Below are 25134 nucleotides of genomic sequence, written 5' to 3'. Positions count from 1 at the left end.
ACCATGTCTATACCCTTAAGGCATGTTACTTCACATAAAAAGGTTTTGGATTGATCTGATATGATTAAATCCTGACAAATGATTTAACACTCACTGCTTACTGCCAACAAATTTGCTACTTACTCATCTGGTGTTCTTTTAGGTGCCCTACAAAAGTACTGCTGGATTTCTTTATCTCTCCTGTTCCAACAAAAATATCTGGCCCATCATTCTGTAAGCTTCCCTTTTGACTTTTTTTTTTTAATTTGTCTTATGTTTGCCCTTTTCCAGTCTTCCAAAACTTAATCCACCTCCACACATTCTCAAAATGTACTGAGAGACTGCTGAGATTACTTCAGCTATAGTTTTCACAAACCTGAGCAGGATTTGATCAAGGTCAGAGAATCAGAAATTTCTAAGTGTACTCAAAGCCAGCCTTTCTTTCTTCTTCCTCTTTGTCATTGATGATAATTGTGACAACAGTTTGAGCACCACTGCCTTCATAACATGCAGCACAGAAGAGTCCTGATTCAGTCCTTGCAGCCCTCTCCTGGGAGAGGCAAGGGATGGCCAAACTAAGCTCCCCTCAAAACTCCTGACGGCAGCACACAGGAAATCTGCCTCAGCTCTTCCAGTTTCCAAGGAACCAAGATTGATCCAAACCAGACTCCAACAATAATCTTCAACTCAGAGAAGATACTTCAAGATGTGGGAATCATATTTTCCCTGCATTTTTGCTTCCACTCAGAACCATAGAATCACAGAATGGTTTGGGTTGCTAGGGACCCTTAAATTCATCCATTTCCAGCTCCCCTACCATGGGCAGGGACATCTTCCACCAGATCAGATTGCTCAGAGCTCCATCCAACCTGGCTTTGAACATTTCCAGGGATGGGATATCCACCACAGAATCTGAAGTACCAAACAAGCTTAGCTACCCCTTTAGCTCAGGCAAAAATATTAAGCAGTGTTGAAGGCTTGTAACTCAAACTTTTTTCATAAAAATTACATTAAAAAGTTTGTTCAGTTTCCATGCAACAATATTTTTCAATCTTTGAAAGTATCCAAACATTACATATAAAATGATCCATTTAAAGCTAAAATATATTTTTAAAAAATCAAATGTCCCAAACATTGGGGCCATTAGACTTAGGAAATTTCATGCAAATTTGTTTGTGCATAAGGATGATTATTTTTGAATGCAACAATTTTTTTGAAAACCTCAGCCTTATTGATTGTGGAAGAGACAAACAATACCCCCAAACATCATGCTAAATCTGACAGGATTTAACTATTTTGATCTAAATATTTTGTAAAGTACTGTGACAATATTCTGATCCCACCTACAGGGTAGAATTACATGTTCTTTGTATTCAAGTTTGACAGATATACTCCATTGGCATAAGGGGAAAATTCCCATTATCTTTAATAAAGGTAGAGCACAAATATTTTAAAAGACAAGGCAACCTCATTTGTTGCAAAAAGGCACAGCAGCAGGTGGGAAGGCACAAAAGTGTTTTTTAGCTACATCCAGCTTCAAATTTTCATGAAGACAGCAAATGGAGTGAGTTTAAATCCCTGTGAAGGGTCTCTACTCCCTCATCCAGGTCATTGAGGAATTAGTTAAACAACACAGACATAGTATTGACCCTTGGGGGATATCACCCCTTTGCTGGATTTTGTTAGCTGGCTTAGGTGTCTCAGTGCCCCCCACTTTAGGTCATCCCTACCTTGCTTTTTGAGCCCTTTCCCATTTAATCCATATGACACAGTGTCCGCTTTACAGGAGAAAAGATAAAAATAAAAGAAAAAAGAAAGAAAACTGAGTGAACAGGTTCAAACACCATCATGTGATCATCCAGACATGTCAAGCATCAGACATGGCCTTGATATGGCCTTTGCCAACTCCCTGTCCCCCTGCCAATGCCTGGCCATCACCCAGGAGCTCTCCCAGCCCTAAAGATGGTCCCAAATGTAGTTTGAAAGTAGAAATATTTCTATATGGACTGGAAAGTGACATTGAGTGTTTAACTGGGTTTATCTAAGCAAAATAATCTGTTCCATGGCATCATGGACCGAGAATGGCCCCTAACCCAGTCCTTAGCAAAGCCTTGCCCCTACTTAGCTGCCACTCTGAGTCTCATGACATCTAAACCCCTTCTTCATCTGAGCCTTGAGCATTTGTTCAAATTTCTGTGAAGAAATGCTTAACACCACGTAAACATACCTGCAGAAAATTCTGTATTTTCAGTGGCAGCGTAACAAAACCACAGGAAATGTACCATAAAACCCTATTGTGCTTTGCTTCATAGGAAACATGCAATTAATTTTTCTGGCAATAAAAGGGGTGGGAGGAACTTGTCGAATTTTTTTTCTTGCTGTCTCTCATTCTTTTGAGTTCAATACAGTCAAACAGGTTTTACAACAGGAAGAAATCTCTTCATCCCTTTCTGTTGTGCACATTCACGATGCAGAATGGTGGGGAGGTTTCTTTACACTCTACAACTGAAACTACATGTAAAGGTCATTCCATGTATAACAATACATCAGGAAGACATCAGAGTGGCTGGCAAAAATTTAAAAATCACATATGCAGAACTCTTTTATGGAATATGCACAGGTATTCACTTCGGCAGTGGACACATTCTTTCATACCTTGAATTTTCCTCATCTGATCCTCATCCTTTTAGCAGAATCGGTAGCTCAGAAATGACATTTGTAGAGTTCCAAAGCAGGGTAAGTATTTATTCAATACCATCAAAGGAATTGATAAAGAGTAGGGAACTTCAGGACATTTTAAAATTTTTTTACTTGCTTTTTACTTATCTGGGTTTTTTTCCTAATTAAGATTTTATTGAGTTTTTCAAAATGGAAGACTATAACCAAACAGCAAAAGTATTATCATATGAATTTTAGCTTAGTAATTTACTGGGGCAAATTCATTTCTTTTTCTAACAGGCCAAGAAGCTGTAACTTCAGGTGCAGTCAATCACATCTTTGGGAACATTAAGCAGAGGAAGCAAGAAATGAGAAGCACCAGCATAAATTAGATAAAAAACCTAAACAAAGACTGAAAAGAAGGCTAAATTCAGTTTACCAGCAAAATCTGATGTGCTACGTACAGGAAAATTTGAAACTTTAGAAGAATTCATGAGTCAGCCATTCAGGGAATCATACCAGAAAGTTAATGAGTTTATTCTCACATGAGACCCCATGAAAAAGAAATTGGTCTGTGAAAGCAATTCCAGAAAGCCAAACATACCTTAAAGCATTTCCAGCCAACCCATCAGCTCTTCCCAAGAGGAATTAGGAGTGGCTGCTCCAGGGGTAAAGGCTGATTGGCATGCTGGTCAAGTAGCCCACCTGTGGCGAACACTCAGTGCTTTTCCATTGCAATATCTTCCCTCCAACACCCTCAGAAAGCTCTGCGCAGGGTCCCACCCCAACACTGAAAAGGCTGCACCAGGTGCTGGTGTGTTTCTGCACATTGCATGGTCTGACTCCATTCAAAGGAATCTGTTCTGCCACTCCCAGCAGCTCTCACTGCCACTAAGCTTTTGCATATATCAGGATAGGACAGGAGAAGCCTTTCCCAGGCCCAATACAGAAATTGGGAGACGCTGCTTGCTCTGTGTCCAGCTACACAAAATAGATCAGTCACCTTAGCCCATGTGCCAGTATCTCTGAGTGGGAACTGTTTGACCCAATGCCAAGGCTTGTCTCATTCTTACCAGGCAATAGGATGCACTTCAGCACCCCATGCTAGATCACACAGAATCACTAGGTTGGAAGAAACCTTCAACATCATCAAGTCCAACCCATGCCCTAAACACCTTAACTAAACCATGGCATCAAGTGCCATATCCAGTCTCTTTTTAAACACATCCAGGGATGTTGACTCTGCCACCTCCCCAGGCAGACCATTCCAATATTTTATCACTCTTTCTATGAAAAACTTCCTCCTAATATCCAACCTATATTTCCCTTGACGCAGCTTGAGACTGTGTCCTCTTGTTCTGTCAATAATTGCCTGGAGAAAGAGACCAACCCCACCTGACTACAGCCACCTTTCAGGAGGCTGTAGAGAGTGCTACGGTCACCCCTGAGTCTCCTTTTCCCCGGGCTGAACACCCCCAGTTGTTCCTCACAGGGTTTGTGTTCCCAGCCCCTCTCCAACCTCGTTGCCTCCTCTGGACGCATTCGAGTGTCTCAATGTCCTTCCCAAACTGAGGGCACAGAGCTGGACACAGCACTCAAGGTGTGGCCTCTCCACTGCTGGGTACAGGGGAAGGATGAGCTCCCTGCTCCTGATGGCCACACTGCTCCTGATCCAGGCCAGGAGCCATTGGCCTTCTTGGCCCGGGGCACACTGCTGGCTCATGTTCAGCCGGCTGTCACCAGCACCCCCAGGTCCCTTTCTGCCTGGGCACTGTCCAGCCACACCATCCCCAGCCTATAACTTTGCAGAGGGTTATTGTGGCCAAAATGCAGGACTCAACACTTGGACTTATTAAACTCCATCCCATTGGACTCTGCCCATCCATCCAAATGTCAATCCAAGTCATCCAAGACATCTCCTTCAATATGAGGCAAATTGCACCTTTGACAGGTGCTTATTTCTTTCAATCAGCTATAAAGAGGACTTAAGGTAAATAATTCAGATGTATGTTTCAACACCAAACACTTCAATGTAACTGAGAGAAAGGCATGCTGTATGTCCACAGTACCAAAAAAAGGCACTAAAATTAATTCCAGTTAGAGTGAGGGGGTTTGTCAGTCCCGGCAAGTTAATTCCTAATTTGTCTCAGCTTTCTCAGAAAAAAAAGAGTTCTATGAGGAAGTTTACAGAGGTTATCAACCAACAGCTGGCAGTTTTCTTATATAAAGATTTCAATTTACCATTTTTTCACAAGAAATTTTTTATATATATACATGTGTGCATATATAAAAATTTAAATATAATAAAAAATTAATAATGAAAAATAAATGAAGGTTTTCCTTGATCTAAAGTTTAGAAACCTGCATTTGGGGAATATTTATTATTTTCTGGAATACATAAGAATTTGTATTTGACTGAAGATGAACAATAACAGAGCAAAATCAAGGTTTTAATTAATCACTGAGTGCTTGTCATTTTGACAACTAAAGAATTGGGAAGCTGCAAAGAACCAAAGTGAAACAACATCAATCATCTGGCTACAATAAATAATTTAATTAAAAAAAAATCACTGAATAACTACAAGGTCTAAGGAGGTAAAATAAAAAAGACAGAGAAGCAAAACAGGAGCATCAGACAAACTATGTACAGCTGACCCTATTTGTATTAATATTACACAACAGTCACAATCTCCATCACGTCTTTTGCAATGTAGAATAAAATACCATACTCATTTACCTTGGAGATTAGCATCACAGCTTTTGGAAAGAAGAATAAAACAGATTTACAATGACATTAATATATTATTTTATCATGTTTCTATCAAGTTAATTAGTCTCATCAGCAAATAGAGAAAAAGGAAAAGCCAAATAATTTAGTTGCCATCATGCAGCATCACAGGCAGAACCTGCAATCAACCAAAGCCAGCCACAGGGAGCACAGACAAAATTAAGAGTTAACAAGTGCCAAGCAATGAACACAGTGAGGAACAACTTTACATAACCAGCAGTGCCTCACACTAGATTGTTTTCTGAAAACTTCACCTCAATCTTCAGCAGTGGCCAGAATGACAAAGAGACTATTAATAATTAGCAGCACAAGGCAGAGGGTAAAATGGAAAACAGCATTATCCCATTGTTGAAACCCACTGTGTGGATAAGAAACCTTTCTACAAGCTATAATGGGGAAATGTTAAAGGGTAGTGCTGGAGCAGCTGAGCCTCTGGTGTGACACAGTGGAGTTTTTGTGGTTTCACATTCTGTGAGATTTATTTGGACAGAATGTGGGCCTAAAGCAAGAGTAAACTGAGCGTGTTTTATTTCATATCTAAGGGTTTATGGGACATGATTGTGACAGGATAAAAGGAAAAAAGCCAGATAATGTTCTCTTTCCTTTAAAAAAAAAAAATATATTCCCTCCCCTCTCCTGGACAGAACATGCTCACAAAATAAAATTTCCTCTCTCCTTTGCTTAGAGATCAAATAGACTCCAATCTAACAGCACATATAAAAAGTCCCATCACTTTTCCAAAAACAGCACAGGACAAAGCAACTACCAACAACACTGCAGCACTTCAGCAAGAATCCAGCAAGGTAGTGGAGAGGCAGGACCAACTTTGATTGTGTGGTTTTACAGAGTGCTAGGAAGATCCTGATACATTTTCCTCCATGAGGAAGTTTCACAGTAAAACACTGAAATCATCCAAAATTATGGCATGCTGCAATCCTGCAGTCAGCCAGTGGCCGTCTCTGCGAGAGTTCTTCTCTAGGAGTTCAAACACTCAGCCACCAGCAAGCTTTCAGCAGGCTGCAACATCTGCTGCTCTCAATTCCTGCTCCAAGTCTGCAGCTGAATTGGCAGCTGGTCTGGCTTGGCAGGGAGAAGGGGATGGTCATGAAGGAGGAGTCCTTCTACCCCAGCTGGTTTCTCCAGGGGTGGTGTCAGCAGAGCCCTCATACCTGCAGAGACCTTTCTGGAATTAGTATTATGCACCTTTTCTGTCTAATCCAGCCTATTCTTTTCATCTGCAATATTTTTCCCCTTTGACCTATGGTCTCTTGTCATTTAAACACAGTATGGGATGCAAAAATCTTCTGGCCTTTCTGGGGGTCAGTGGGTGTCTATGATGTAGTAAAGGGGGCCACAGAGCCAGACGGGGGAGCAAAGCACATGCCCTGACCTGTGCTGAGGGATGGCATGGATTGGAGAGTGTGAGTGAGCCATGGATGCCAGCACTGCAGCTGAGTGGCACAGAGTGAGCTGTCACTCCTGGCAGAGACCACAGGTAGTCACAATAAAACACTGTGTTGAAAGATTTTCTTGGCTGACTGTTGTATTGTTTCAGCTAATTACACCTCCTTAAACTGCAGGGTGCAGCACCCCTGCCTGCCCAGCCAGCAGCATTCAGGAATCCCTCCCTGCAGCTGAGCTTGCTGCGCGCATTCACTGGTTTGGCCGCCTGCTCGCACATCAAGCCCTGCAGTCCATTAATCATTTCAACCACTCTTCACTCTACAAAATAACATAATAGACTCCTAAAAATGAGAGATGAAGAGGGCTAGCAGCACCATCCAATCCCTTCTCCTTCCCAGAGAATATTTCCCCAGTCTATTTTTCTTACCTATTTTCTGACGTCTCAAGTTTAGGCCAACAATTCTTCTGCCAGTCCTTCCACTTTGTTAATGACGGGATGATGGATAATAGATTTTGTTTCTGTAACCTCTTCACTTTCTTCAGGGGAACTTTTTGAAATAATCCCATCAGGATTTCTTTCAGTCTTTAGTTCAAAGGTTGGCAGTGAGGAAGGGCAACTCATCTCATCCATATTCTCATGCCACGTTAAACACAAAATGCTTCAGCAGTTTAGTTTCCCCACACAGCTTTCAGCTGCCCTCTGTGCTGCATGGGAAGAACTAAGCCCTCAGGGTAAGGAATTATTTCTTTTCCTTACCATGCTAACCCCAGGCTCTTCCAAAGCATAGAGTCTGTTGTCACTGGAGCCCAAATATGACAAATTATGTGTGGATAATTTTCTGATATGCCCATCTATCTCCCTGAGTGTGGTGAGACCACCAAAGGAAAAGAGCGGGTGATGGACTTGAAATACACTGAAAGTTGTGCCTACATTTTACATACATCCCTATGAAACAGATTATCTGAGAGGTTGGTAAGAAAAAAAATACAACCTCAGTGCCGCACCTCTTTTCTGTGTATTTATTGCTTGGTTAATAGAATGATCAAAACATTCTCATGGCAGTGAGCACATTTGCATACACAGAATATTAATAAAAGAGTATGGTTTTCCCTCCCTGCAGCATGCAAAAATCAGCTTCTTAACAACCATTGCTCTTCCAGGAAAAAATCTAGGATAAATACTTCACTACACTAGTGCTAATAGTAAAACAATATGCAGTTTTTTAGACTGGTGTTTCCAAATTAGTTCAATGGGTTTAGGTACCTTATCCCTCTTGAGTCTCAGGAATAGCTGCATCTCACAGGTAATAGTTACCCCAAAGCAGCTACACATTTAGTACTGCATGGCAAAGACAAATGCTTTGGCTTTCTCAAAGGATGGTACAGAGCAACTCTCAGCTCCTTCACCAGTTTCTCTCCACACCATCAGGCTGATATATTCTGCTTTTTCCACTTTTTTTTAATGGACAGGATAACAAAGATAGAGCTACTAAAGTAGAAAGCAGAATCATGGCTGTTTGATCTTCAATACATAGAAACATTATCACAAAAAATCTTGAGAAATAAGGCAATACTCAACATTTACATACCACTCTACGTCCAAGCTTTTTCCTGCATATACAAGAGAAATTGTATAAAGTTTTTGGAGCAGCTGTGCACCTACCACTTCACAGCCTACCTACAAAATAGTGTAGGACTTCTCATTCAAGACCAGTTACAGAACTTTATGATGAATCCTGTTTTCAGGTTCTTTCAGTCTGGCCCATCTGGAATGGAATGAGTCTACAAGAGGTGCCACTAAGACAATCAACAGGGCTGCAGAACCTCTCCTGTGAGGAAATGCTGAGAGAGGTGGGTTGATCAGCCTGGAGAAGAGAAGGTGCTCCAAGAGACCTTATAACACCTTCTAGTACCTAAAGGGGCTATAAGGGAGCAGGAGAGAGACTTTTTGCAAGGGCCTGTAGTGACAGGACAAGGCAGAAATGGCTTTAAAGAAAATAAGGATAGGTTTAGATTGGATGTTAGGAAGAAATTCTTTGTAGTGAGGGTGGTGAGACACTGCAACACATTGCTCAGTGAAGTTGTGGCTGCCCCATCCCTGGAAGTGTCCAAGGCCGGGTTGGACGGGGCTCTGAGCAACCTGGGATAGTGGAAGTTGTCCCATCCCATGGCAGGGAGGTTGGAACTGGATGAACTTTAACTCAATCCATTCTGTGGAATCCAACTCAAACCATTCTATGAGTTCCCTCTGCCTCACCATTTACTCTAGTTACAAGAAGTTTGAGTGCAACAAAAATATTTGATTTTCATAATTCTTAATTTTACTTTATGCCAGGTGATCTGTGTAGTGATTTTTTTTAAATACATTGAATAAATATTTGAATAAATTGCATATTTTTTTATTATATCATTTCATTTTTAATTATACAATGTAGATTTTATTACAATTTTTATAAAATTGCAGTGTAAATTATAAAAGTTAAAATTAGGTGTATGTCCTCAAAAACATCCTACAAACTATTTTTCAGCAAAGGCTTTCAATACATCATCACCTGCTAGTCTAAGTGCATTTTAACATATAAAGACCCCTTCAAAACCCAGATAACCGAGGAAACTGCATTTCAGATAAACAGCCACTCTCAGCTTTCCTCCCTGGCATAAATCTTAATATCACGGAAATATCTTTCACTGTAACTGTATAAACAACAGACCACCACAAAAACATAAGTAAGACAAAAGAGTCAAACTCGGATGCCTTAAATTTAATATCAGCATCCACATTTAAGTAAATGGACCATAATATTCAGAGGTACTGAGTGCAACTCCTACTGCCTGCTGTCAACAGAGAGAGAGGCAAGGACAGGAATCAAAGGGGAGAAAGAAAAGACAGGTATATGAGTTTTCCAGAGAGAGGTTGGATTTATGAACACGGTTATTAGAGAATAGTAAATAAGACCCTACTGTGTGATTTTCTGTCTGTACAATCTAGTTGTCCTCTTAAAATGTGCTAAATATAGAGTAAATGTACCAGCAAAGAGAAAATGAATTGATAGGCAAATAAGCACAGCAGTAGCTTGCAAGCAATGTAAAAAATAAAACTCTTTAAGAGCTCTTCAAAACATATTGCTATTTTTTCCTCACTCTGGGAACCACTTCCTCAGCTCACAAGGGATCAGAAGGGAAGAGATGCACAGGGGATTGTGCAATTTTTGGCAGCCCAGAATCAGCATGAGCATCTCCTGAACTGTCACCAAGCAGAGGTCTGACTTCAGCCCAGCCCCAGACTGGCCTTCAGCCAGCTCCAGGCTGGATGTGCCGCCTGCAGCCCCAGGCACGCAGATGACTTTGTACCGCATCACAGTGTGAGGTGACCTATGTGCAAACAAGACAAACCAGCAGGAGAAGGGCTCCTGCAGCTCTGCAGGAGGGCTTGGCCAGCAGCGGCAAGGTGCTGACTTGACATACAGTGATTTATTTGTATTTATCTTACCACATTTACTGTGCTCACCTACCAAAGAGGATTTTATGCAGATTTTATCAGTCAAAGAGCCTTTCCTCTTGCCTTGCAGAAGGATGTGGCAACAAGAACTTGAAGTACCCATGTAACCTTTTCCTTGTCAGCTCCTGTCAGTGCCTGGTGGGGAAAAGAGTTCAGGTGTCAAGTCACTCAGCCTCCCTAAAGTCTGGTAGATCTTTGGGCTGAAGCAACCCAAGGAAAACAGAAGTACCTGAGTTATTCATGCTCAGATGCTGCTAGAAAGAAAACAAAGCATTTATCTGAAATTTTTTTTAAATCCCAAACTAAAAATTTGCTCTCTCTCATCCGCAAAAATCCACATTCTTTTCAAACTGCAGAGAGCATGCAATAGAAAATTTACATTCACATTTCAGTTCTTAACCTCCTCCAAATTCGGACTCAGCCTTTCCAGATCAAAGACACCTCCAAGTACTAGAGATAATTGTCCACATTACCAGTACTGGTATTAGTATTAGTTGGTGCTATTGACCAACAGACTAACATGAGCCTTCCTGTAGGGAATATGTATGCTAGGACAGTATAAAGTAAATTTAATTTCCACCATTTGAATTAAACAACCCTGAAGTTCCTCAGTCTTCAGAGCTATAAATCTGGAGCCAGATGAGCTCCTTTTCTTCTTTCATTAATAAAATGAAGATGCATTTCTTTTCTTATTCATGCAGTGATTCCTTGCCACCTGCATAAGCCGTTAGTACAAATGACAATGGCAACATGTCACCACAATTTAGAAAGGTAGAGATCACAGTTCTCCTGTGATGAAATTCACAGCTATGAAAGCCCTTCAGCCATCAATAACAGAAAAAGAAAACAGTGAGATTCTGTAATTATACTCAGAAAATGAAAGAGCAGTCCCTTTCACAAATCAATGCCACAAAACCTGTCAAGAGTCGTTTGCATGTAACCCTGTTCTTCCCAAGCCCACAGAGGTCCAAAGGAAATACATCTGTGCAGTCAGGGTCTCTTCTGCAGTACATTTAACATTTATGATTCTCAAAGTGTACCTGTGAAAATAAATTCCATTACCATAAGGTAAACAAAATGTAATTGCACTGGCCAATTATAACATCATACAACACCACATTTCATTTTAATCCTTATTAGAGCTAGTTCCAAAAGACTCCTGCTCACCTTCCATCCTCCAGCCTGGTCCCTATTATTGTTATTTATGAATAATACTGTAGTAGCAGAGACACAAGACGATATTCTAACTGTTTCTGCTTTTCAATTATGAATATGTGTCACCTTTCCCAATAAGAAAGGCATCTGTGTAACTAGCTCCTGGAACCAGGAATTGCTGCTCAGGCTTATAATGAACTTGGTGCTCTGAGGCGCCAGAAGGAGAACTGCAGTCCAGCAGCTCTTTGAAGCAATCCAGACACAGGCAGTATGTGCAGGTCACACGATACACGAGAAAGGTCAGTGAAAGCAGGACACCCTGTTCTCAGATTGATGGGCCTTCAAGGAGCTGTGGACAATGGCAAAGATCGCTGTGCTGCCAGTAAGCTGCACATGGAGATTCACCTTCAAACTAGAGGCATTTCTGCACCTTCTCCTTGCTGATTTTTTTTTTTTTCTCCTTGTATACTTTCCCAGGTCCTTGGCCAGTGACAAACAAGACCAGTACTGCTATTTTCAAAGTACACAAGGAGAAGCCCCAATGCCTGAAGCATTTCTATATAATGCAATCAAAGTTGAGGGTGGGAGGGTGTATGTGGGTGTGCCAAGTCAGCACTTGAAGAGCACTCTGACAGCTTTGACAGAGAGGAAACAGAGTGATAAGGTCTTCAGAACTTCAACACCAGGGTTCCCAAATTTCCACTTGCATGGAAGATTATGACACTATTGTCACTGACGTGTGTGCTAGTTTGGTTGGCATTGAGTTAAATTTCTTCACAGTGACTGGTATGGGGCTGTGTTTTGGATTTGCACTGAATACAGGGCTGTTAATACAGAGATGTTCTTTTCTCATTGCTGAGCAAGTAATACACAGATCCAAGGCCTTTTCTACTTTTTTGCAATGCCATGCTGGTGAGGAGACTGTGGGTGAGACACAGCCAGAACAACTGTCCCCAGCTGGCCAAGGGGACATTTGCCATTCCATACCATTACATCATGCTCAGAGTATAAAGTGGGAGGCAGAAGGAGGAATGGGGTGACACTTGTAGTGATGATGTTTGTCTTCCCACATCACCATTACATGTGATGGGGCCCTGCTCTTATGGGGATGGATGAACACCTGCTTGTCCATATGAAGCAAGGAATTAATTCCTTTTTTTATTTTGCTTGCTTGCACAGCCTTTGCTTTTCCTATTAAACTGTCTTTATCTCAATCCATGAGTTTTTCCAGCTTTTTTCCTTTCAGTTCTCTCCCTGATCCCACTGGTGGGGGAGTGACTGCCTGATATTTGTTTGCTGGCAGGGGCTAAACCATGGCACTAAGACAACACTCTCCTAACAAAGCAATGTAGTGAGCATAAAAATCCCCTTAAGTCATACCATAAATGGCTTTATTTTTATGAGACCTGAATAAACAGAAGAACATGAACAACAACAAAGATATGCAAAGGCACAGGTAGCAGCAAAGAAAATTCTGATTATACATTAATTCTTTTACTGTGAGATGGTAAAACACTGTAACTGGCTCCCCAGAGAGGCTGCAAGAACCTCATCTTTGCAGGCAGCCAAAACTGAGAAGGACAGAGCCTTGAGGAAAGTGCTCTAAGCTGGCCCTGATTTGAGCATGTAGGTGAGAACACAGGATTTATAGTGATCCTTTCCAACAGCACTAAAGACAAGTTGTAAAAATTTATCGTGGAAACATTTTCCTGCAGGTCTCTGATCCACCACCATGAGACCCTTACAGAAAGGTCAGTGTCTCATGTCTTTGGTTTCCAGGAAGGTCCTTGTCCAGCCATCCAGACTAACGCTGTCTTTTACAAGTCCAGTGCATTGAACATCAGTTTTTGAGCCATTCCTGCAATCTGTGACCTAAAGAAGGAGCAGCCCACAACAGGGATTGATGTTCTAGATGGGCGATAGGAACCGACAAATAATTCGAGGACTTTTGACAGGATTGTTACTTCTATTTTCCGTCTGGTCTGCATAGCCTCTAAATTATAAGCAGCAGATAACAGCATTTGGTGTGAACAGAGACAAGATGGGTTGAATAAACTCGAGCATCTCTTAGGGGACAGTTTCTCTTTTTGGTTAGCTCTAAGGGATAACTCATTCCTCAGTACTTCAGCTTAGCCCTTCAAAGGCTGATCCCTCCTCAGGTGCAGATGGGTGCCAGGGACCTAACTCATCTAGACGTCTGGAGCAAAGCACCTCATCCTTAGGTACCACAAGGCTTCCTTTGTGAGCAACCTCACAAGCATTCTGAATCCCAAAAGAGCCTGTAGGACAAATGATGCCAAAGCTTTTACTTGGCATATTTGGGAAAGAGCATGAGCAGACTGGGGTTAAAATTAATTAAAGGAAAATAAACAAAGACTTGAGAATATAGATATAAGTAGAAACAACAGCAAGAAATTAAACAAAGAGAAAATTAGGATGAACATCACAGAAAATTCAATAGTGAGAACTACTAGACTGTGTCAGTCTCCCATGAGGATGATCTACTGCTTCCAATACTTAAAACTAGATTGGACAAAGCAATATCACTCAGGGAACAGTTCTGCACTAAAAAAGGAACAGACTGCTTTGTCTGATATGTCTTTTCCATGTCTAATTTTGGTGGGTATATGATAGCATTATGTATGACTCAGGATCCCTTTTCAAGTAAAAAAAATGTCTGTCACTGACTCTTTGTCCCCGTACTCATCCTTTTGTTCACCTCAAGCCTTCTGAAGGCATTAACTACCCAAATCAAAGCACACAGTTTGCATTTGCAGATCTATTGTTTCAATAACTATCTGCAAATATTAGTTATTTCACATACTACTTCTTTTCATTTGATTACAAAACACTTCCCTTAAAAATATTTAATATTTCTATTTTAGTGTAGCACTGTATAAAAAAAAAGTAGGGAGAGAGAAAATTACCTTCAGTGACAGGTAATTCACTGGCTACTTGCCTAGAATTCACATGCTACATTTCATAATGCTCATTTTAAAGTCACAGTAAACCGCACATCTTTTCCTCTGAAAGTTGAATTCAAACATGACACGTGATGAGAGGTAATCAATTGTATTGTGACATTAAAAAATAACAACAATGGTGTTTAGGAAAAATAAACAGCCTTGAAAAGACGAGTGGCTGAATATTTTAGTATATTATTTTGTAAGTTATATAACATTGCAATGTGGGTGCAGTGTTTCTTTTCTTCATCCCACTTCTCTCTCCCCCCTTCAAATGAAATAACAATTCAATAGAATTTAAAGACCTTTTCTCATGCTATAAGAACAGCATGCTTAAGAGGAACAGATTTCCTTGACAATCACAGCTCCACAAAGGAGGTTTTCACAAGCAGCACAGAAAAAATGGAAATTTTTCCGTACAGGAAAACAGAAACACATTTAATGGCTTCCTGAACTTTGGTTTCCATCAGCACCACACCTGAGCTGGATACACAGGCAGCAGTACTGCCCACCCTTTCCTTATCCTGCACCAATGCAAAGTGCCAAGGTATGTCCTGCAGGAGCTGCATGACAGCAGAGCAGATCAGGCCAGGGTATTCCTGAACCTCCCTGCAGCTCCTCCCTGCTGCCAGTGACCCCTGGAGCTGTCACACATAAGGCAGGACAAACCTTAAGATGTTACAGGCTCCAGAGATAGAAACAGATCCCAGAAGCTCCAGAACAAGAAATTGCTAAAGAGAGGGTAAATTAACTCCTCTTTAGGTGACTAAACCAACTCTAGCATAAAGGATATTTTAATCTGTTAGTATCAAACCATTCCTATTACAAGGACAGGAAAAGAAAAATAATTTGCTTCCTGATCTGAAAACACGTGATGCTGTTCTGCCTCACTTAGTCTCTATGTCTCCTTCCAGCTCTTTCTTTTTCCTGTTCAACTGCCAGGCAGAGAGAGAAAGACCACTAATGAACCACAGCTTCTGTTCAGGTCATTAGCCCTACCAGAGAGAAAGTTAATGAACCCTGGTATATAAAGACAAAATCAAGTTTTCTTTAATAGTTTCCATACCAAGAGCATCATTTTCTGTTAGTGTAATCCCTGGATGATTTAGTTTGAGTCCTTTATTTTTTTGCACTCTCCAGCCTAGTTTTGGAAGAAGTGCAACAGAGAACATCTGGTCATTAAGTGCATACAGATGATACTCAGATGCTGTGGAACAAGCACCAGAGGTAGTCAGAGAGGGAGGGAAAGGTAGGCTGCCTTGTAAATGAAAGGCTGTGGGGACAGTAAGAAATAAAAAGTGACAACTTGCTGAAGCATTGCCCCACAGAAAACGTCCAACAACGACAACAAAACAGTTGAGCACCAACTGAGCCCCTGACATTCCCTGAGAACATCTTTCTCTTGCTGGTCCTCCCCCACTTGTAGACAAACATTCAGACACAAACTACTTGTGCACACTTATACTCTACCTGAATGATTTGAAGACATCAGCGCACTTATTTCTCAGAGGGGCCCATGGGGATAAGAAAGTGCTATTTCCATTCTGTGGCATTATTTATGATTTTCCAAGCAAACAATGGTCAGGCAGGATGTATTTTGCCCTAGCTCTCCAGCATCCTAAAAGAACAGTTATTTTCTTCACAGCTCCATCAGGATCAATAGACAGTACTGCACCCAGAAGAACTTATCTACTCCTAAAAATGCTTTTCTTTTGAAGGAAATGGGCTTGAGAAGTTCCACAAATAAAAGTTGTGATGATAAGGAAATGGAAGAGAAGAAAAAGCACCTATGAAAGTCCTATAAAAATATGTGTATATTAAATCAAAGATTAGCAATGTGGGTCAGCTGTACCAATGAACTCCTTTCAGTAAGCTTTACATGACAACTCTTGAACTCAGCAGTCCTACTGGGACACTGTCTGGACTCTTACCCCTTTCATGAATACTAACCCTATGTCATTTTTTACATTTATTCATGGAGCAATTTGTGTAATTTCCATGTCACACTAAAACCAGAAGGGGTTTATGAAGAAATGAGGGGCCATATGATGTAAGAAATGTGGATAGATATTATCTAGTGTATTTTACTTCCATTTAAATTTTCAAGTTCTTCCGCATTCTATTCCCAGCAAACTCCTTCCTGCAACGCACTTTGGAGGTGAATAGAAGACAAAAGTAAAGGTCCTCATCCAAATGAAATTTTCTTTATTTCTTTAATAAATGCTGATAGAAAATTATTCCACAACCACTCTCAGCTCCACAGCAATGTGTATATTAAATACAGTGTCCACAAATCCCAATCACCTGTTACCCGTGTTTCGCCTTAACATCTACCAATCCTGAACACTGGGGAGATTGCATCCAGTTCTGTGTCAAACATGGAACCAGATTCGCTGCTCCAGCCTGCATCTTTGTGCTGGAGAAATGGATGCAGCCTAGCAAAGATAAATGCTGCATTCCTCCCCGAGTTTTTCCTCATTAGGGAGTAGCTTTAAATAATGGAAAAGGAATCAGTGTTTCCCGACTTGTCCCAGCCCTGAAATGCTGCACTTATAGGCCAATGGGAATTGTGAAGAAGAAATCTGGTTTCCTTTTTCCTTCATTACATGACCATTTGCTTCTCAGCTACTTTTAATAGTAATGAGCAGAAAGATCAGCAAAGACTTGGAGAAGCCTAGCTGGTGCTCTTTGCATGCACACATCCTTCCACTGGCATTACTTTTCCATCAGTATTTCTCTAGAGTAGATAAGCATGGTATTTTTATCCAAAGGCAATTTACTGGCATACAAAAAGTACAGCAGACAATGCATTCCTACTCTATTATGCATGAACACCCGGTATGTGCTCAACTTTCCTCTCCATCTTATTTATCGCACTGTCATTAAACCTGTGTCGCTATTGCTGTTCTCTAATACACGTCACAAAAATGTGTTCTTATCAGGGCTCTTCTCCCATCTGCTGATCTAATAATACACTGCCTCAATTTTGGTGATTTTAACACAAATAAACAAACACAAAAGGGTTCAGGCACAATATTCTCAGGAAAGTGATGTTCGTGTTTCAGCATAAACAAAAGCCTTCCTGTTATTTTCAAGTCAACTTCGTGGTTCAGCACTGCTGACAGAATCATTCAATAATGCCAAACCAAGGGTGCCACAACCTAATTAAAACTTCTGGTTATGGAGGCCCAGTAGGCAAATACTTGTGAATACTTATGGAGTTTTAGCAAAAAACATTGAACTGGATGGTTTTGAGTCACAAGAAATGTTTGTGGCTATGTTTAGAGTAGCTCTCAGAGAGAAGTGTCCTCGGGCTCTGTGTGACCTGATACCCTGAAAGTGGCAGAGAGCCTCCCAAGACACCGAAACTCAACTGACCAGGCAGTGAAATGAGCAGATCAGTGGTGATGGTTTTGGCTAAGGACAGCAAACATCCTCCAGAACAGAGCCTGATAGAAACAAGAGGAACCCCTCCTGATGCATAGGCCAGATGCAAACCCTGTTTCAGAGGGAAACCAAGTTCGACAACATTTCTTCCCATTTGGCCTCTGCACCCGAGAACAGTCCCAGGCATGTTTAATTTATCTGTATACACAGTGCTGAGTGGTGTCTGCTCCACTCTTGTCAGATAAGATGGTGGTTGTCAGACTTGCCTGAATTTGCTTCAAAAACATTACTTAGTGTCAGGGCTGCACAACCACAAGAATTGTATCGGGCATCTGAAGATGAAAAGGACACGGGGTTCTGGAGAAATAGGGCTCACCACGCTCTTTTATCATTGCATCGTTTGTCAGTGCGGAAGAGGAAGCATGTGAAAAATCATTAGAATGAGCAAGGAGGATGAATAAATTAATTAAATTATCATGAACAAGGCAGCTCATAATCCAGTTGGAGAAGGTGATTATATATCATACTCAGCTAACTAGAAAACACAGGCAGGAAAGACCCACAGTGGAAGCACAAACTCTTCTGATTAAAAAAAAATAATTGTGGGTAGAAAAATGAATTCAGAACAGCATTTTTTTAGCAGAATTTTTCTCAGCTAAGCTCTAATAGATCTAATCAGTGCAGCAGATGAGGACAGGCATTGTGTTGTTATTTTACAGGACGGTGAAGGCATTGTAAACAAGAGGGGTGATATTTTTCACCTTGTTAAGCTCCTTAACAAGCTATCTGATTATATACTGTACCTTTAGAAGCAGAAGATAGAAACACAGTCTAGTAGGGGACAAAAAATCTAGTGGAGGTTGTATTAAGTTTAATGATGTTTGCAGGTATGTGGTAAAAGTGCCAACTCTGCTTTTCAAACGTGAACTCTGGTTATAGTTACAGAAGTGACACTATTAAACTTTTGAGGCACTACATGAATCATATCTCTAGAGCAATATATTATCAGTAAAAATGGGAATTTCAATTCAGAATGTGACTTTGCTATACCTATCAAACACCAGTTTGATTTCTGTTGGCCTTCATTTTTCCAAAAGTTACATTTATTTTAACATTTCAGTACTACTTGAAGAGTCCTGACTCGGTTGTTGGCATAGATATTGGAGTGTCATGATTACCAAAACTATTAATTCGTATGACCACTAGTAACTCTACTAATATTAATAACCATGAAAATCAGTATCAGTACCATCACAGTAGCATCCAAATGCCAGTGACAAGTGGCCTGCAGTCTGCTGTGCACTGTGTAATGGGTGAAGACCTCTTGAGGTTAATGTTAAGATAGTTTATATATATAAAATTACACATATATAGTAAGAAAGCATGTATATGTATGTATATCTATAAATATACACACAGATGCATAATTCAGCCCCTGCAATAGGGTCCAATTCCACTGAACAGCTATATATTATCACAATTCTGCAATCCAAGGTCTGGAGGAGCTCAGTCAGCCTATGCATTTCATACAGCCCTTGGTATTTTTGGAAAGAGATTTCTGCCTAATTTCCCTAGATGCGGCAGTAAGAGCAAAATATGCACGTGAGGTGTTTTACATGAGATCAGTGTCATCAAAGTAAGGTCATTCAGTCCCAGTCAAGCATCCTACTAAGTAATAGCTTTTTAAAATTCCTGAATCATGATAAAGTCCATATTTTCTATCAAAAGGCAGAGCCAAATTCCTAAGGGGATTGCAGCCAGGAGCTTCTGTTAGATTCAGCAGGAAGCGTGTTTGTTGGGTAAGGATTTGGCTTTATAAATTAAAGATACAACAATATTTAGCCAAAAAGGTTTCACAAATCTTGAAGCATTTCCAACCATAAGCTCTCTAAAATCATGAGTCAAGCAATGAAAACTGTAAGACTGGCTTTAAAATTAAGTTCTATAGTTTTTGTAACTTTGTAAACATAGTTCTCTTCCTTCCCTCACCAGTTCCTTTAGAAGGAGAAGCATTATAAATATACTGTATTTTAAAATTGCATCTGAATGTGTCATACAACCTTCTGGCTCCTTGGTCTATAAGAAAAAGCATTTTAGTAATCAGCAAAATCTCATTTTATTCCAAAAAAAGCAGAGTCATCATGTTCTACTGCCTGTCAGGATTAGCCCTTCTCTGTGCAATGTCCCAGATTGTTCCCCTGCATTTTTTGGGAGAGTATATTTCAAGTAGCACTCACAGCTTCAAATTTTAGTATTTGAATGAAGCAGATAACCCCCAACACCTGATAATTATACCACTTTAAACTGCTTTCTCAAGTAATTCTTAAGGCTACTTTAATATAAGTAATCAAGGGACATTCAGAATTTGAGTCCAAGTGTGGTTCTAACCCTCTCCTTCTGTGGCACTTGACAGGTATCCCACACTTGGCCATGGTTTTGCCCATGACAACTGAATACTCTCAGTTCCTGGCCATGCTCTGGGGAAGAGCAGAGACCAGGAATGATTCCTAAGACAGATAGAGCACAGCCACACTTCTTTTTCTGATGAGATTTTTCTCAGCGTGGACATGAGCCAGACTAAGCCAACAGGTCTGCAAGTCACAATTTTCACTGTGCTTTCTTTAGCACTGTCATTATGGCCATTGAGACAAACTATCCAGTGGAACAGCCTCATTCTAAAGGAAGAAGCACAGACACTGCAGATATTGATATAACTATGTACCAGAATGCCAGAGCACTGACCAATACCTTTAAATACCAGAAAAGATTCTTTATTTTGACATCTTTACAGCAGTTAGTACAAAATTCATCTGTTCCCAACGTATTCAAACATTTCTGTGAATGAACTTCCATGACTATGAAAGTCACACTAGAGAGTAGCTTTGCCCAAACACCTGCTATTTTCTGCCTCTTTACTCCTCAGTCCTTCAGTGCTCAAGAAAAACCTGGTTACCACAAGTCTGAAAACAGGCATGGATCATACTAAATCTTCCTGTGGTACAGAGAGTCCAGCTTCCTGAATAATATTTTCCTTTTCAGATAAGATATGTTTTCCTAAGGACTGTTGTTGCAATTTACAATCATTAGTTCTCATTCTAACAACTTTGGGCACATAGAAAAGTTTCTTTAATTTCACCTTTGCAGCTACCATCTATGTGTGGGAAGGCTGTTTTCAGATCATCTCTTTAGCCCCTATCAATCTTCTCAAGATAAGGCAAACCCATTTTTCCAAGCTTGCAGGCTTATTTTAAAATTTCCATTTCTTTCTTCTGGATATTCTTTAATAGATCCACATCTTACCTGAAGAGTGGTGTCCTATCAGAAGCTTATCAGCCCTGAGGAGATGATTACAGCTTGGACACAATATTCCCATTTACAGCGCTCAAAGTAATAGTTGCTTTACTGTAGAAAGTTAAACTTTCCCCACTGAGTTATTTTACATGATAATTTTATCTACAACAAATAAAGTTTTTTTTCTTGGCTATTTTCTTCATCGGTTATTTTTTCCTGCTTGTGTCCTAACCTTTCTAATTTTGTCCCTACTTACATTGCTTTTCCATTTGCTCTCAATAACAAAGTAGATTTTTCTTGTGTGTGATGACTGCTAAATGTTCATGCTTTGGAAGATTTCATAGTTTTTCTAAGTCATTATCCCTACTCTCCAGTGATGCTGTGATGGGATAATTATTTCATTAAAATATTTCTAGATGACCTTTTATTGCACTTGTTTTCCAGCAGACCATTCTGAAGAGTCAGTTGAAGACTTCTTCCTTGGAAACTTCATCACTCTCCCTCCTCATACTCCTGAGAATCAAGGATTTAGTGTTTAATGCTATTGGTCACCCAGGTTGCCTTTCACTCTCCCCAGGTAGTTTTTTTTCATCAGTCATGATCCAATCTCTAAGAGTCTTCCTCCTTCTGCTTTCTTTGCTATTCGTATAAATTGTTGTCACCAATAAATTAGAATAAACCTTTGTCTTTTTCCGTTCCTATGTTGACATGTGTTGTTTAAGTACCCCATCAATACTAATTACTGTGCATAAGACAATTCTATGAGCTACAAGATCAAGTCTCAGGTTTCGCCCTGGCACACAGCCTGCTTCCAGAAGCATCAGAGCCCAACAGCAGCTGGATACTGCTAGTCATCCCAAAAGAGAGTCACTAAGTACTCTCTTTTTTGTTTTCTCTATGTAAAGGTGAACTTCTAAGACTTTAAGGCATCAGACATTCTTCTCCATTTGTATGAGCAGGTAAAAGCATAACTGGGAGCAGAGTGTGATGTGCTGACATCAGCTGGATTCTTACTGAGGTGTTTTTGACTGAGGAGAGTAAAAAGGAGTGAAAGATGTAAAGGGAGAGAAACAGGTAATGGAAGGAGAAACAGAAAACCAAAAAACCAAGATCATAAAAAAATCCCAGTAAGTTTTTTCCTCCAGTTTCTGTTCTTTTTGTGTGGGCACAGCACTGAAATCTCAGTCCCACCGAGCTTTCCTGATACCCAACAGTTTTCACACTCTTTGTACCAGCTTTCTTCTGAGTCCTAGAAATAAGTAATTTCTCTCCTTCATTCTTTTTCCACAGCCTTCATACAAATTAGGCTACGCATCTGTTAATATTTTTAAATGCTTTGGCATCCACAAATATCTGAGTCTGAATCCACTCTCACCAGCTTGCTGCAGTCTCAATAGTGTGACATATGGCTGGACAGGAGTCCTCAACAAAAAGAGGCTAAAACTAATATAAAAATAATTCTGTAGCAGAGAAATGCATTGTGTGTGGAGTTGAAGAAACAAGCCAGCAAAGAGGTCATGCATACCAAATTATCTGTGTAGCCTTATATAAATTTGCTCAAAACTACACAGACATACAGGAAATAATGTCTAAAAGGCCACTGTATATATTTCTGTGCAGAATTTTTACAGGAGGCTGGTAGCTAATGCGTGACTGCAAGTTGTTCCAATACTTCTGGCAAGAGTGAGAAGGATCGTATGGTTTGTTTCTCATGTACTTAAAATGCAATTATTTTAATTAATTACAGTATTGTAATTTCTCCAGATATATAAAAACAATGTGAAAGAGATAAGCAGAGGATACCTATGCCAAATGAAAAATAAGGTAACACAGGAAAGATTAAAAACTCACAGGGTGGAAACTTAAGCACAAAAAAACCAGAGTAGAAATAATAGAGTTGGCAGTGAGAAAGGAGGGTAACAAAGAGGAAAAAAAATATTTTTGATTAAAATAGTTCTGTCTTTCTAATGTCAGCATCTCACATCTGCTGTCACACAGTAACGAGAGCTGAGGCTACTGTAATGCTGACCCAGCCATAGGTAGATGACTTATAATGAAATTGTATCTGCATATGGAAAGGTGTCACAGCTACCAGCTAAATCTTCAAGGTAAGACAATATAAAAACCTGAAGTTCAAGAAATTAGGATGGCCACTCTGTTATTAACTGCAGAACAGACTGACATGGAACTGAATTATATATTCCAAACCCCATCCATCCCACCACAAAAAATCCTATCGTTGCCTATCATTTCAAAGCTTGAGTTCTACTGTCCCAAAATAAGGTCTATGTAGGAGACAGATAACTCCCAGGTATCTATTTTTGCAAATGATGAAGCAAAATCCACAATACTCCCAAGGGTGGTTTTCTTTCTCTACTACTTACTAGGCTCATTCTTAACCAAGTTTTAAATCTGTGTGAGTTTGTCTGAGTATGACCACCAACAAGTGCTACAAACTGATGGTTTTCTTTCTATGTGTTGCTGTTAGGATCACCAAAAAATCTAGTGAACAGGTGTAGAGACAAAAATGCTTTATTTGAAATGCAACTGCTCCAGACAGAATGCAAATGCCTTGTAGAGACTTTTGCAGTAAAATTTCATGCATTGAATGGGACCTGGGAAGCAGTTTAGACATGTTAGCATTGTCATTATATTGCAAATGTTCTATTACATAACATTGCAAGGGTTCCATATTGCTAGAGTTTCATACCTCCTTGATGTTTCTTGCAGGCAGCTCCTCCAGGCACTGACTCTTCCTTGCCCCCACAGCAGCCACTGACTCCAGTTCCCTCAGCCACCCAATCCACTCTTTTATAACACTCTGCTGACTGGCTGCAGCTGCGACCTGTTAACATCAGGCCTGATCCTAACCCTTAGTAATTGGCTCAGCTGCAACTCTTTAGGGGGTAAGATTACTTTCTATACTACCTTCATTTACCCATACTGTATCTCCCTACATGTTAGCATGCATAATCTAAAACACTGGAGCAGCCTAACTCAGCCTGATCACATCCAGTACCCACACCCACACATCCAGACCTCTTCTAAGCAGCTTTTTGCTCAAAATCATTGTTCTAGCTCTATAGAATCAATAAGTGTAAATGCTCCAGTTACAGGCTGTACATACTGTACATACAAATGTTCAACAATTTCTCAAATTTTTTAATTGTCAGGGAATCCCGGCATCTGAGAAATGAAAAAGGAGCAGAGAACTCCAGGTATGTCCAAGATTCATGACTATTTGTGAAAACTGGAAAAAGCCAAGTTCTAGACAAACAGTCATAAAGCATTCACTTTTGAAAAAATTAACACAGAAGTATGGTATGATGTGGCATCTGTAGAGTTTTAAATTCCAGACCTCTCATAGCAAAGAGTTTCTCATTTGCTCTAGAGAAAAAATAGTCTTGAACTAAATCTATACTAGTAAATTGATCAGTGAGTGGCATGGAGCACTCCTGGAGTTTCTCAGACTGTTAAATTGCTAGAGCAGTCCCTGGGATGTTGTGGTTCCTGGACAACCAGCCAAGCTCTAGCAGACTCTCAGATGCAAACTGGCAGCATGCTGAGATCAGGAATCATTTCTAACAGATAAGGTGGATATCACCAAACCCTGGTTTGGAGGCTAAGAGGATGTAATGGCACAAACTCTACCAAAGCAAGACAGCTGGCCATCCAGTAAGGGAACAGCCTCACACACACCTGCTGGAACAGAAGTAGCTTCAGATAGATTTTCTTACTGTTGTAGCTGCTAAAGCAGGAGGCAACTCAAAACCTGCCAGTGCACAGGATGATGTTTGAAGTTTATTCTATTTTATACCCATGCTTAAAAAACCATGAGCATCCAGCCAAAGAGCAGGAAAATATTTGTTACCATAGCACAAAAATAGTGAATAAAAGCCAACGAAAAGTTAATGAGTTTGTCAATAGTACATAGCCTGAGAAATTTTTGTCTGATTCAGCAAACATTTACCACAAACTTCCTGTGCCTCTTGCTCTTCTACTTTTAAGTT

The sequence above is a fragment of the Ammospiza nelsoni genome, chromosome 3 (genome assembly GCF_027579445.1).
Source record: "Ammospiza nelsoni isolate bAmmNel1 chromosome 3, bAmmNel1.pri, whole genome shotgun sequence".
NCBI lineage: Eukaryota > Metazoa > Chordata > Aves > Passeriformes > Passerellidae > Ammospiza > Ammospiza nelsoni.
This window is presented reverse-complemented; position numbering follows the sequence as displayed.